This window comes from Melanostigma gelatinosum, assembly GCF_949748355.1.
Source record: "Melanostigma gelatinosum genome assembly, chromosome: 16".
NCBI classification, from domain to species: Eukaryota; Metazoa; Chordata; class Actinopteri; order Perciformes; family Zoarcidae; genus Melanostigma; species Melanostigma gelatinosum.
The window spans coordinates 1,698,372-1,712,802 of NC_136649.1; positions in this window are offsets into that span (position 1 = coordinate 1,698,372).

Genomic DNA, 14,431 nt, shown 5'->3' on the forward strand with positions numbered 1-14,431 from the left:
AATCCACTTAACAACCCCTTACGGTTTTAGAAAGAAGTAATCCTAGCCGTTAAAACCTAACCTGGCATTTACCAAGAGCACGGATCCATAAGAGGGAAGCTGCCATAACCGACGCGACTGGTGGGAGCGCCCGGGGCCAGGACTGGTCTCTCGGCCGAGCGCGCTCTGACCGGAGGAAGCAGGGTAGACGACGGGAGTAACGGCAGTTAGCAGAGCCAGGCGAGTTCCCTCGCAAGAACACCAGCTCGACAATCTTTTAATAGAGAGCTGAGTCAGTAAGTAGCCCCGTATCGGGCCAGAAGTACCCCAGGATCTAACACGTGGCGCCCAACGTGGGGCTTGACGGAAAAGGAGTACGTTGAGTCCAAGAGAAGAACCCCGGCAGCAAAGAGAGGCTGTCGTTCGTGTACGAAAAGACCTGAGGTGAGGCGTTGGGTAGAAAGTAAAGCTGCCCAAGCCACGAAGAAGTCCGATGGCGAGACATCCACGCATCGAAGCTGTGTGTGGTATTATATATATATATATTATATATATATATATAGATCTATATATATATATATATATATATATATAACAAAACAGTTTGTAGTCCAAAATGGAGAAAACACGTTGTTGCACAGAGGTGACGGCAACAGTGGTAGCACCCCTTCACTCTATAGAGAGTAGACCTAGGTTGCCCTTTACACTGGAGGGATGGGGTGTTTGGGTTCAGTATCTCAAGGTAGCTACCCGAAGGTTTACCTGATTTGGGTGATATTTAATTTGCCCTCCTAATAAACAAATAGACTTAAACTTAGCATCAGATTAAATAACTGACCACAGACAACTGATTTGGGATGAAAAGAACAAATGTTTACTGAGTGCTGTTTAAACTGGTCAAATAATATTAACCCTTTCGGGGAAAACAAATACAAAACAACAATAACAATAACACACTTACAGCAGACTCAGTGTATAAAACCAGATTCTTAACTTTAAAACAATGGGCCCCACTCACACTCACTCACATGAAAATAATAAACGTTGTTGGTAGGCTTTGTGGAGATCTGTTTTCAGCTTAGTAATATACTGCTGGTACGCTACACTCTTTTCACTCTCCTCAAACACTCCAAAACAGATATCCACAGGTAGGCGGGCTTCTCTTCCGAACATCAGCAGATAAGGTGAGTTGAACCAGTTGCCTCGTTTCTGGTGCAATTGTAGGCATGCACCAAATGACTGATGTGCTGACTCCACTTCTGCTTTTGCTTTGGATCCAGAGTTCCGAGCATGGATAGAAGGGTGCGGTTGAACCTTTCAGGTTGTGGATCCCCCTGAGGATGGTACGGTGATGTTCTGGACTTACGGACTCCCAACATTTTCAGGAGATCTCTGATTAGTTTACTTTCAAAATCCTGCCCCTGATCCGAATGTATCCGTGCAGGGAGTCCATAGTGCACAAAGTACCGCTCACAGAGAATCTTTGCTACTGTTGCCGCTTTTTGGTCTTTTGCAGGGAAAGCTTGGGCGTATCTGGTAAAATGATCGGTCACAACAAGGACATTTTCAACTCCCTGGGAATCAGGTTCAAGTGACAAAAAATCAATACACACCAGATCGAGTGGGCCTTTACTGGTAATCTGGTTTAAAGGTGCCGCTCTCTGAGGGAGTGTCTTTCATGCAACACATCTGCCACAGTTTTTGACATAATGCTCCACCTCTGCTCCCATCTTAGGCCAGTAAAACCGGTCTCTAATGAGTTGAACTGTCTTGTCCACTCCCAGATGCCCAGATTCATTGTGGAGGAATCTGAGTACCATGGAAACATACTCATTGGGGAGGACAAGCTGGTGTACTTCTGTTCCAGGGGGTCTCTCGGTTACTCTGTAAAGCAGGTCATCAGCTACCAGCAACTTGTTTGCCTCTCTTTGCAACAACGTTACTCTGGGATCCTCGCCTTTAACTGGGTGGAATGAGTGCCCCTCTATCACTGCTTTCTTCACCAGAGAGATTACGGAGTCAATATTTTGGGCCTCAATGATGTTTTCCCGACTTATCTGAGTCAGGCAACCAACATCCAAACGTGTAGGAAACACATAATATTCAGGGATGGCATCAGGGGAAACCCCTAAGGGCTCTGCACAGTTTAGGGACTCTCCAGCTGGTTTCCCACATCTGATCTGTGTACAGAGAGTTTTGACACTTTCAGGTAGGATGTTTTGCCACTCAACATCATTGTTTGGAAAGGGATTGCGCGACAATGCATCAGCGTCAATGTTGCTACTTCCTGGTCGGTACTGGAGGGTGAAGTTGTATATCGAGAGCGCAGCAAGCCAACGATGACCGGTTGCGTTTAGTTTGCCTGTCGTGAGGACATACGTTAAGGGGTTGTTATCTGTCCTCACAGTAAAACTTGCTTCATAGAGATAGTCATGAAATTGATATACCACAGCCCATTTAAGTGTCAGGAATTCAAGCTGATGCACTCGATAGTTCTTCTCCGAGGAACTCAGCTTTCTGCTAGCAAAACACCTTCTGGGTGTTCTTGGTTTAGCACAGCCCCTAAACCTTTAAAACTGGCATCTATGTGTAACACATAGGGCTTTGCTGGGTCAGCGAAAGCTAGGACAGGTGCGTTGGTGGGGCAGTAAATTATCTTCTTGACGGCCTCTGGCATGACCTGGCATCTGTTGAGAAAATTATTTTATATACAGCTTAATCAGCCACTAGCTTATATATAGCTTTAATTGATCACTAGCTTATTTGTAGTTTTAATAACCATTAGCTTATGCAGCTCTATTAACCACTCATACAATACACACAGTACACGCTAGGGCAAGGAAGAAGCAGGAGGGAGACTACTGATTTAACTGCGCCACAAGGAATAGGCCGCCATCTTTAAATAGATAAGGGAGGAACAATAGACAGTGAGATACAGGGACAACGCCCCAGCAGACTCCCCTCTTCACATCTTTTCCCAGGTCCTCTCGCCTCAAAATCTCACTACATACTGATAGAAGAAACGCCTTCTGGGAGGGGCCAATGTGAACGGACGTTCAGGCCTCCACCCAGGTGTCATACACGTACAAACGTGCCACGCCTGCATCTTTGACTTTGACCAATGGGCTTCTAGGGGAGGAACCCTACATATATGATCACGCTGCCATGTTCAAGTGTGTTCTGATGGTGGAGCTCTGAGAGTGAAACCATTAGTTCCCATGCATGTTTAATTGCTGGGCTGAATAACTCTGTTGATAAATAAACTATTGCTTTTGATATAACTATACGCCTCTTGAGAGCTTTCGTTATCCTCTTAAATCCGCTCTGAGTGAAAGATAGCTTTATTTTTCACAACAGATGGTGGAGGATGCGGGCAACTTGATACAGAGCATATCGGATTGGAATGTTAACCGACCTCTCTATCTGTGATTTCAGAAATAAAATGCGAGTCTCCCCTGAGGCTGGGAGCCCTGGTATTTGCCACCAGGTCGTGCCTGCAGTTCGGGGGACAGTCTGATAGTGTCGACACAACAAACAAGGTGAGCAGAAGCCTATTTAACTGAATTCTGCATATTGTATTCATAGACATAATCCAAATTGTATCAGACCGTCCGAACTGTGAGTATGGCATAGTCATAGAGTACTTGTAAAGAGTAATCACACTGCAACAGAGTTGTTATACAGCCATTTGGGGGGTCTGTACACATGCGTGAATGAGTCCAGCAGAAAACGTAAAATAAAGACGAAAAATTGCGCTCCTGTGACAGCGTAGATGTGAAGTAATGTGAGCCGTGTCACGCGCCTATTCTGTCGCGGTCACGCGCTTCGCACGAAGCACTCAAATTCATGTCACAAACAGCGTAATTTTTAACGAAATTTATAAGACGTTTTGGGCTACGAAGAAATTGTATAACATGACGGGGATATATGTATATGTCATTGATGTCATTGATAAACTGTATTGAGAAAATTGACTGTGGAATTCCCGTATTGAGACCACCGGGTCCCCGGATATTAAATCGTGTGTAGCGTTCAGTGTAAAATAGTATTATCTCTGCTTAGAGTAAGCTTGACGAAGTTTCTGGACGAGAGCACAGACTTTAAGTTTATCGGTGTGTCGTTGATAACGGACGAAATTAAAGAAAGCAGCCAGAAGCGGAAAGGGCCAGCAGAGTCCTAGGCTACTTAAAGTGTGTTAAATTGTGTTGTTGATGGACTGCGCTGTTGGTATAGTGGTTAATATAACGGTCTTCCACGCGGTAGGCCCGGGTTCAAAACCTGGCTGTAACTTGTATTTTACAATACGCAGCGGCCGTTGTGATGTATTAAAAGTAGCGCTGTTTTGTTTTGTGTGTAGGATAGGGAAAGAATTGATTTTTATTTGACTGTATTTGTTTGCTGAAAAAGCAGTTTGTCATTTGTGTCGTGGTCAAGAGGCCAGCGATGCCACAGTCGGTTTGCTGAGTTTGAGTAAATAGAAATTGCTGTTGAAATACGCTGATGTGAATGTAGTGTGTCTGGAGACTGCAAAAACGCCATTTCCTAAAGGGACCACGTTCGTTCATGTTGTACACTGTAAAACGAAAATCCACTCAGAGGTTTGTGTACCAGTATTGCAGAAGTGGCCGTGTATGGGTTTGCATGCAGCAATTTTGTTTAAATGAGTGAATGTTTGAAGCGTACATGTAAGAGAGAGAGACAGCTGAGAGCTGGAGTCGAGTTCACATGTTCGTGTGCTTCTCAGAGATTGACGGTCAGTTGAGCAGAAAAACACGCATTAGACACAGACGTTGCAATCACACACAAACATAAAACACTACGATAGACTGAGAGACAGCTGAGGGTTACTATAAGTGTCAGTTTTAGTGGCGTTGTTACAAAAACTACAGATTTATTGGAAAATTGTGTTCCCTAGGGACCGTCAGCAAAGTTTAAAGCGGAAACAGAGCAGGGATTCATTCAGTCAGACAGATGCTGAGAAAATTAAGGAGTGTGAGCATTCCTGATAACAAAACAGGTGCAGCAGTAGGGAGTGTATCGGCTCCAAGGACAGAGAGCTGAAGAAAATTATAATGGGGGTGGGGTATGGGCATATTAGTTGCCTTACTGATCTGAGAAATTCGAAACCACGTATCATACACACCAGCTCCTATCTAATTCAACTGCCCCTCTTCCCTCTCCATCCCCGAATCAGACACACACCCGAACTAGACATAACACCCCACCAACTTCTGATCCAGACGATTCAGATGATAGAGACCTAAACATCGAGTTACAGCCATTGAATTAGTAATTCCAAAACATAGAAGTTCACACCTAGCAGGGGTGAAAAGGGGGATTTGTAAATAAAATATATTCATTCACTGATAAATAATATGCGCTATACTGTAAAGCTTATATTGCGGAGTTGTGAGGTCACTGTAAGTAGGTCAAAAACGCCGAATGGGGCATTCCGTCACCCGTTCGTAGGATAGGAACAGATACAGTGGCCCTGAAAGTAACGCTTGCTTAAACAACCAGATTAGGGCAGAAAACTGTCATCTTAAAGTAGGGAGAAGAGCTCTTTTCTATTCACACAGAGACTTCGAAATAAGTTTAGAACTGTACTGATTTCATTTTCTTCACCATAAGTGTTAATAATAAAGTGAATCAACATTTCACACACACTGACGTTCCAGAGAAGGCAGGGTTCGGACGTGAGACAGTGTGGAGGAAGCTGTCCAGAGCTCCATCAGGCCATTTGAATTGAACTGAACAAGACAATTTGGGAGAAGCTTTGGCTCCCTCTGTTGGTACTTCACGAACTGAAAGAACTGGGAAAAAAGAACATTTGACAGGAGTTTTGGCTCTTTCTGTGGCCACTTCAGGAACTGCAACAAGAACAGTGGACAGGAGCTTTGGCTCCATCTGGTGGACATTTGGGAATACTGCATTCAACCTTTTATATTGCATATTAGTGCAGAAAGTGCAGACATGGCAGGCAAAGAACACACTTATGATAAACACAGAGCAGCAGTAGGAGGATCAGATGTGGAGCTCAAAGCATGGCAAGTGTCACTAATGAAGAGACAGCTGGCAGAGCTTGACGTGGCTCAAAAGACTGCTAAAGACAAAAAGAAGCAGGAAGGAGGAACTTTCTACTGCTACAACTGTGGAAAGCCAGGTCACTACGCACGGGACTGCCGCTCCCGCTCGCGTGGTCAGCAACAACAACAAGGCCCACCACGTGGAAGAAGAGGAAATTACCAGAGAGGGAGAGGCAATCAGGATCCAAGAAGCCAGAATCAAGCTGAACAGCGATATCAGCAGTCACCTGCCTGGCAACAACAGAGACACTGCTGCAACTATTAGCCTCAAAAGAAAACCAAGGTCCAAACATGTAGGAGACAAGTCACTTTCCTGGGCCGCACTCTCTCATCAAGCGGCCTAGCTGTAAACAACAGCCCACAGAGAAAGCATCCTTCATCATGACAGACCTAGCACCGTGGGACATATGCTGTCATTCCTGGGTCTAACAGGCTACACTCGTAGTCACATTCCGGACTACACGGACCTCACCACCTGTCTCAGAAGCCTGCTTAAGGAACCAGGAACTAGAAACACCTCAGCCCCACTAGTTTGGACACAAGAAACAGAAGAAGCGTTCACCACTCTCAAGCAGACTCTGTCACATTCATCGGCACTTCAAGCTCCAGACTATTCACTCCCTTTCCACCTAGATGTTTCTGAACAAAAAGGAGGGATGGTAAATGCAGTTTTGTATCAGAAAAAAGGGGGAGAAAGAGAGGTACTCATGTATCACTCATCAGAGCTGGACCCAGTTGAAATTGGCCAATCCACCTGTACAAGACACATGGCGGCAATTGCAAAGCCGATTGAGAAAACATCCCACATTGTCATGTGCCACCCTCTGAAAATCCACACACATCATGGTGTGGCTGCATTCCTCCTAAGCAAAGAATTCACGTTCGGAGCTGCAAGAAAATCGAATATTCAAAAAGAATGCACAAGAGCACACATTGGTTATGAAACAGGAGGAATCAATATGGCATCATCACTACAACAGGCCTTAGATGTGCAGCAAGTTGAAATGAAGGCATATATGACTGCATTAATCATTCTCACGGAGGCTCTCTCCAAACAGGTCCAGCGAACCAGTGCAGCTGACCAGGAAGAGGTAAAAAATCTCATCCGAGTGGGTGACTGGGTCAGGGTCAAAGTTCATAAGAGAAAGTGGACTGACCCCAGGTGGACAGGGCCGTACGAAGTGAAGGAGGTTACTTCACACTCGGCCCAAGTCATAGGTAAAGCAGGAGCACCTTGGCACCACCTGTCACACTGTGCCCCAGCATCTGAGCCGTCCAGACCTCTAGCAGAGGTCCGAGGTGATCTGACGCAAAATGCAGGGTAATTTGTTTTGTAATTTGTAATTTGACTTTTCAGCAACCACCAACAGGTGATCCAATTAGCTACAGGACATGGAAACGACAATGTTTGGTTAAATTGAATTGTTGATAATGCTATAAAAAACAAAATGAGTGGCTGTGTAGCTTGTGCTGCAGCTAGACCAGCTATGTTCACCGAACCAGCACCACTATATCCTGAATCTGACCCAACAGGATACGCGTGCATGACAAATATGACTAAAATGGCTACTCCACCAAATTGCACGACTCTGGCATCCATATTTCCACCAATTGACAACCAAACTGCAGTAGGTTATTTCAAAGCTTACAAAGGACTAGGATCCAGATATGTCTGTTACCATTTCACCAACGATAGAGCTCAAACCAACCTAGGCAGAGTGCCAGAAGACTGGTGCAACATGACACGACCAGGCTCAGAGATAGGTTCTTGGGCTAGGGGAGGGCTATTCTACTACTGTGGGGGTCTGCGCTTATTCTCTAACATACCAGCATCTACAATGGGAGTGTGTGCTATGGTGAGGCTAGGAATGCCACTTACCTTAGTGGGAGACAAAATACTACAGGAGCAAAACAAAGTACAAAGCCTGACCCAACGCAGACGCAGACATATCTTAGCAAAAAGAGCAGCTGGAACTGAGTTCAGTCTGGACAAAGGTCCAACCTACATAGATGCAATCGGAGTGCCCAGAGGAGTGCCTAATGAATACAAATTGGTAGACCAAATTGCAGCAGGTTTTGAGAGTATCGTGAGTATAATTCCATGGATAACAGTGAATAAAAAAGTTGATCGTATCAATTATGTGCATTACAATGTTCTTCGTTTGGCTAATCATACTAGGGATGCAATAGAGGGTCTGGCTGAGCAGCTGGCCCCAACTTCTTTGATTGCTATGCAAAACAGAATGGCTTTGGACATGTTGCTTGCTGAAAAAGGGGGTGTTTGCTCAATGTTTGGAGACCTGTGTTGCACTATCATCCCCAACAACACTGCGCCGGACGGTTCAGTCACAAAAGCACTGAATAGTCTGAAGGCACTGTCAAAAGAAATGCAGGAAGCATCAGGTGTAAACAATCCATTTGGAGATTGGATGGAAAACATGTTTGGAAAATGGAAGCACCTGATCTTGTCAATAGCAGTGTCAGCGGGAGTGTTCGTTGCAATACTGGTGTCATGTGGATGTTGTATAATACCCTGTATTCGTTCTTTGGTTGGCCGTCTCATCACCACTGCCCTCTCCAAGGAACCACCACCACCCCCTCCTTATGGAGCTTACCCAGTATGGGAAAAGCAGACCAGCCTGGTAGGGTCAGGTGAGGCAGAGCCAGACACAAGCGTGTGAACAGGGTAGAAAGGTAAAGAAAGTGACGTCCTTCAGACGTCAAGAGAGGGATTTGTTGAGAAAATTATTTTATATACAGCTTAATCAGCCACTAGCTTATATATAGCTTTAATTGATCACTAGCTTATTTGTAGTTTTAATAACCATTAGCTTATGCAGCTCTATTAACCACTCATACAATACACACAGTACACGCTAGGGCAAGGAAGGAGCAGGAGGGAGACTACTGATTTAACTGCGCCACAAGGAATAGGCCGCCATCTTTAAATAGATAAGGGAGGAACAATAGACAGTGAGATACAGGGACAACGCCCCAGCAGACTCCCCTCTTCACATCTTTTCCCAGGTCCTCTCGCCTCAAAATCTCACTACATACTGATAGAAGAAACGCCTTCTGGGAGGGGCCAATGTGAACGGACGTTCAGGCCTCCACCCAGGTGTCATACACGTACAAACGTGCCACGCCTGCATCTTTGACTTTGACCAATGGGCCTCTAGGGGAGGAACCCTACATATATGATCACGCTGCCATGTTCAAGTGTGTTCTGATGGTGGAGCTCTGAGAGTGAAACCATTAGTTCCCATGCATGTTTAATTGCTGGGCTGAATAACTCTGTTGATAAATAAACTATTGCTTTTGATATAACTATACGCCTCTTGAGAGCTTTCGTTATCCTCTTAAATCCGCTCTGAGTGAAAGATAGCTTTATTTTTCACAACACATCCCACCTGTCCCCAAAGGGTTCCCTCGCTTTGTAGTATGTCTTATCTGGTACCTTGGCCACTTCCCTATTCTTTTGAGTAGGTGGATAACCCTTGCATAGTTCGGTAAGAGGTCTGACGATGATGGAGAAGTTCTTTATGAAACGACGGTAGTAACCACAGAATCCTAAGAATGACTGCAATGATGGCAGATCAGTTGGCTGTTCCCAGTGGGCTACTGCTTCAGTTTTGGCAGGATCTGTGGCGATTCCATTCTCTGACACAATGTGTCCCATGTAGGTTACTTCTGACCGGCAGAACTAGCATTTGTCTATTGACAGCTTCAAACCAGCCTCTTCTAGTCTGTCCAGCACCTTGAGTAGTCTTTGTTCGTGCTCTTCCAAGGTTTTTCCGAATACGATCAGATCATCCAAGTACACTAAGACCTCAAGCATGTGCATGTCCCCGACTGCCTTCTCCATAAGCCTTTGAAAAGTTGCCGGGGCTCCTGTGATCCCCTGTGGCATCCGCTCAAACTGATAAAATCCCAGTGGACATATGAAGGCGGTTTTCTCTTTATCCTCTTCGGCCATAGGGATTTGATAGTAACCACTGCGCAAATCCAACACTGAAAACCACTTGCTTCCAGTCAAACTGTCCAATGCATCATCAATGCGTGGCACTGTGTACTGATCAGGGATTGTTCTTCGGTTCAGCGTGCGATGGTCCACACACATGCGCAGCTTCCCGGACTTCTTCCGCGCCAGCACAATGGGCGAAGCATAGGGGCTTCTTGATTCTTTTATTATCCCTGCTGCCAGAAGACCTTGAATGTGGCATCGAAGGTCATTCAAATCAGCAAGTGATATGCGACGAGACCTTTCTCTGAATGGGGTATCGTCATTTAGCCGTATATGATGTTCCACTCCCTTAGCTTCTCCAATGTCCCATTCATCAGTGGAGAACACATTGGACCTCTCAGAGAGTTTCTGTCTTAGTCGGTCTTCCCACTCCTTTCGAATGGGAGAATCTCCAAAATCAAACAGTGAAGCATCAACCTTCGGGGGCGTGTCTGACGTTGGACTTGGGATCTCGGTCACCATATCAGCTACATACAGTTGTGCAATCACTGTATCCTGAGGAATGGAGGTGGCCTTAAATGACTCATTCCGCAACAACACAAGGAACTTGTTCTTGTCCATCATCTTTGAGAATAGGACAGTTGGCTGCACAAACAAACTTGGAGGGAGTGCAGGTGACTGAGCACGTTCTGTAATAAGAATGGTACCTTCCAAACTGTGTTTCTCTTTGACTTTACAGACAGCTATATACTCACTGCCAGCAGGAACAACAAGGGGACCAGGCCCAGACCACTTCACTTCAGCTGGGCTGTCATCAGGTTTGGCTTCAATTAATGGTTTATGCTCTGGTACACAAACTCTCGCTGACCGGATGATACTTGGCTCTGTCACTTTCTCGCTTGACGTGAAAGGTCTGACCTTGTGAACATTGGTGCCAACCAGGATAGGAATGTTGTCTGAACAACGGGGATCTGGGCACACCAAGGCAAGAACAGGGACTGACTTGGTTTTTCCGGGTGTCTTTTCGGGGAGCTCTAATTCCACTTGGAGGTAGCCTCTGTAGGGATAGCTGCTCTCTGATTCACTAAGACCCCAAATGTCTAAACCGCTGACTAGATGTAAGGGTACATGTGACAGGTGCTTAGAATACCAGCTGTCAAAAATGATTGTCACTTGTGATCCACTATCAAGGAGAGCAGTGAAGGGTTTGCCATTTACTTTTACACAGGCGGTGGAGGGTGGCCCTATGAGTCCTTCTGGTAGATGGTTAGCCTGGACATTTACAGCACTTCTCCTCACATTGACGTTATGGGTGTTCCCTTCCGTTGTAGAAGCATTTCTTTCTTTCTGACTTACTCTCAGTTGTCGCTGAGCACGGATTAGTTTCTGTATCACTTTTTGGTAGTTTTCTGGAGCACTACATTTAGTAGCAACATGCCCGTCCTCACGACAACGGTAGCAGAAAAAATCACCTGAGTCCCTTTGAGGTGAGGCTCTTTCCCATCTGGGGTTAGTCGGGGAATCTTGATTTTGCTGTACTTCTGATACTCTGGTAGGCCTGACTGACATAACTGAGACCTGTTTCCGCAGTTGTCTAACATCATTTTCTAATGCTTGAATGTATTTATTTTCCCCTGAAGAGTCCGCCTCAGTGACTGCAGGTTGTAGTGCAGGTGGTGAAAAGGACTGTAATGTTGACACGGCTGTAAGTTCACCGACTTGTGATTTCAGTTCTTGTATCTCAACTCTGAGATCTCTTATTTCCGCCCCTGCTGGTATCGTAACAGTCTTCACGTGCATTGATTTTGTTGGATTCAACTTGTGGCGAGATGCTTCGTACTCCTCTTCAGTGCGGATCTCATTTAACAACTGCAAAAACGTAGGTGGTCGATCTCTCCGCTCCCTAAGCCTGAGGTTTAGGAGCATCATGTCAGATCTGGTGGCTCCTTTAATGAGTTGGTCCAGACGTGCTTTATCTGCTTGGGCAGGTTGCAAGCCTCCCTTTTGGACTACTTTGTTCATAACTCTCTCCATCCTTCTCAGAAATGCTGAAAGTTTCTCATTCTGGTGCTGACATAGCATTCTAAAAACAAAGTAGAGCTCTTCACCTGTTTCAGGTGTGCCAAAAGTGTTCTCAATAACATCGATGTACTCTATAGGAGTTGTGTCTGGGTTGTTGAATCAAACAGCTTGCAGAATCTCTAATGCAGGACCCTTGACACTTTCCATAATTTTCAGTCTCTTGTCTCTGTCTGGCCGATCACACTCCTCTACCATTAGACAAGCCTGCTCTATCCAGTTATCCAGCTGCTCTTCTCCAGGGGGTGTGGGGGTGACTCCAGAGAAAGTTCGCAACCTCCTGTATGAGTTACTGTCACTAGTAGGTTTAAATGCTCTCTGCATTATATCTCCAACTGCTCTAATAATAGCTTCAGGTGTGGATGCTTGGAGTGGAAAAGGAGAACCAAATACTTGTTGCTGTTCCTGTGCAGCATCCCCTTGTTCATCAGTGGATACATTTTCCTCTTCAGAGGGTCCAACAATCCTCCACGGTGAAACACTGCCTTCTGGTAACACGTCCAAAGGAACGGCTTTTGTGTTGACCTCCTCTCTGCATTCACATAGTACCGTGAGGCCGTGACACTGAGGATCAAACACCCTTCCTCTGACCTTAACGCGTCCAAGACTATTTTTCTACTTGTTGCAAAAAGTCGCAATACAAGACGAAACTGAATTCATTACGCAGGTCACAATCGGGGCTAATGCCTGAATGAAATTAGCAAGGCGCTATGGTTTAGCTGCCAAGAGGACAATCTAACTCTCTGATCTTTCCTATGTCCTTTGTTTAGGTACCACCAAGCTGTTCTGTGATCACCTGCCACAAGCGGTCTTTAAAGGGACAGTATGTACGTTTTAGTAGCATCTAGTGGTTTGTGGCAGATTCCAACCAACGTAACACCCCTCAGCTCAGCCCTTCCCTTTCCAAGTGTGTCGGAGAGCTACGGTGGCCTTCAAGTAGAGTTATCTTTAGGATTTTAGCACAACAAGGAGCTATTCTAATCAAGATTCTGTTCTCATTCAAGACGAAATAATTGCTTTTTAAAACAAATATAGAATTTTTAAAACAAATACATTCAGAACAGAATTAATAGTTATTCATAATTTAGATCTAACTAGATGTTTCTAGAGCAGCAACAACTATGTTTACAACAGCAAAGTAACTATAAAGTCATTAATATCTGACTAGAAACTAATCTAAAATGTTAATGAATAATGGGGCCGTTTCATATAGGGTTTCAGAACGCATCCCTACCTTCAGATAAGGTAAAACGTGTCTGGCTCTCACTAACCAGTGTTTGGTAGTTTGTGTCCGTTCTAGGCTGCTGTAGAAGCATGGCGGTGCAGCATGGCGGACTCTGTGGAAGACGATCCGCTCATAGGTAGATATAAATGGCTTTTTCTAAGCTAAGGAAAACGTAACTATTCTTATTTTCAGGTTATACACCGATTAAAACATAGTTATGAATATTATGTTCAATATCTGCCACTAAATCCTTCTAAATGTTACACACTGTTGAAAAAGTTTTGAAGTTGGTGCATAGAAGTGATTTTAAATGTGGGACAATTTTTGGACATTGTTGGGAAAAAATCAAAATGACTAATTAGTATGCGTTGAAATGATTAAGGAATGTTATACATGTTACAAGAGCTCATGTCCTCTGTGAGTGTTTAAGGCCTGTGTCCTTGTGTGAACTGTGTGGGACAGCAGGCGTCTTCAGCAGCAGGTCAGTCTATCATGTACCAGCTGTCTCCTCAGAAGAACACTTCGTTACACAGAGCTGATTTGCAACCATGACTTCCGGATTTCGATAAAAGTGACCTTTGTACTAGAACGAATTGTTAAAGTGTGCAGATACGTAGACTACGCTGTATGAAGGCCATTCGTGTGTTATCCTTTGTGCCGTATATCACCCTGTGCAGCACACTGCATGTTGTTTACAGTATAAATATCAGAGACAGATCTCCGAGCAGCCTTGATGCATATTCTGTATGTGAATCAACTCTGTCTCCTTCTTGCAAGAATAAATGTCCTGTGATTAATGATTCTGACATCGGCTCGAGTGAATTGTTTTAACAGACATAATTACGGCCGTGGTGTGAAAAGGTCCTTTAAACACTTAAGATGCTACAAATCTCCTCTGACAACCGGGAGACAACCCATCACTGGTGGAGTCCTTCATTCAACAAGAGGCACACCAGGAAAGTGAGTTGTTGCCATGACTATTCTCTACAGTATGACTTTAGCGATATACATACAGTAAATCCCATTCAACATTTTCATGGCACATGATATGGGGCACATATTGTTATTCTAATGTTAGCATGACTGGATAGGGCAAAT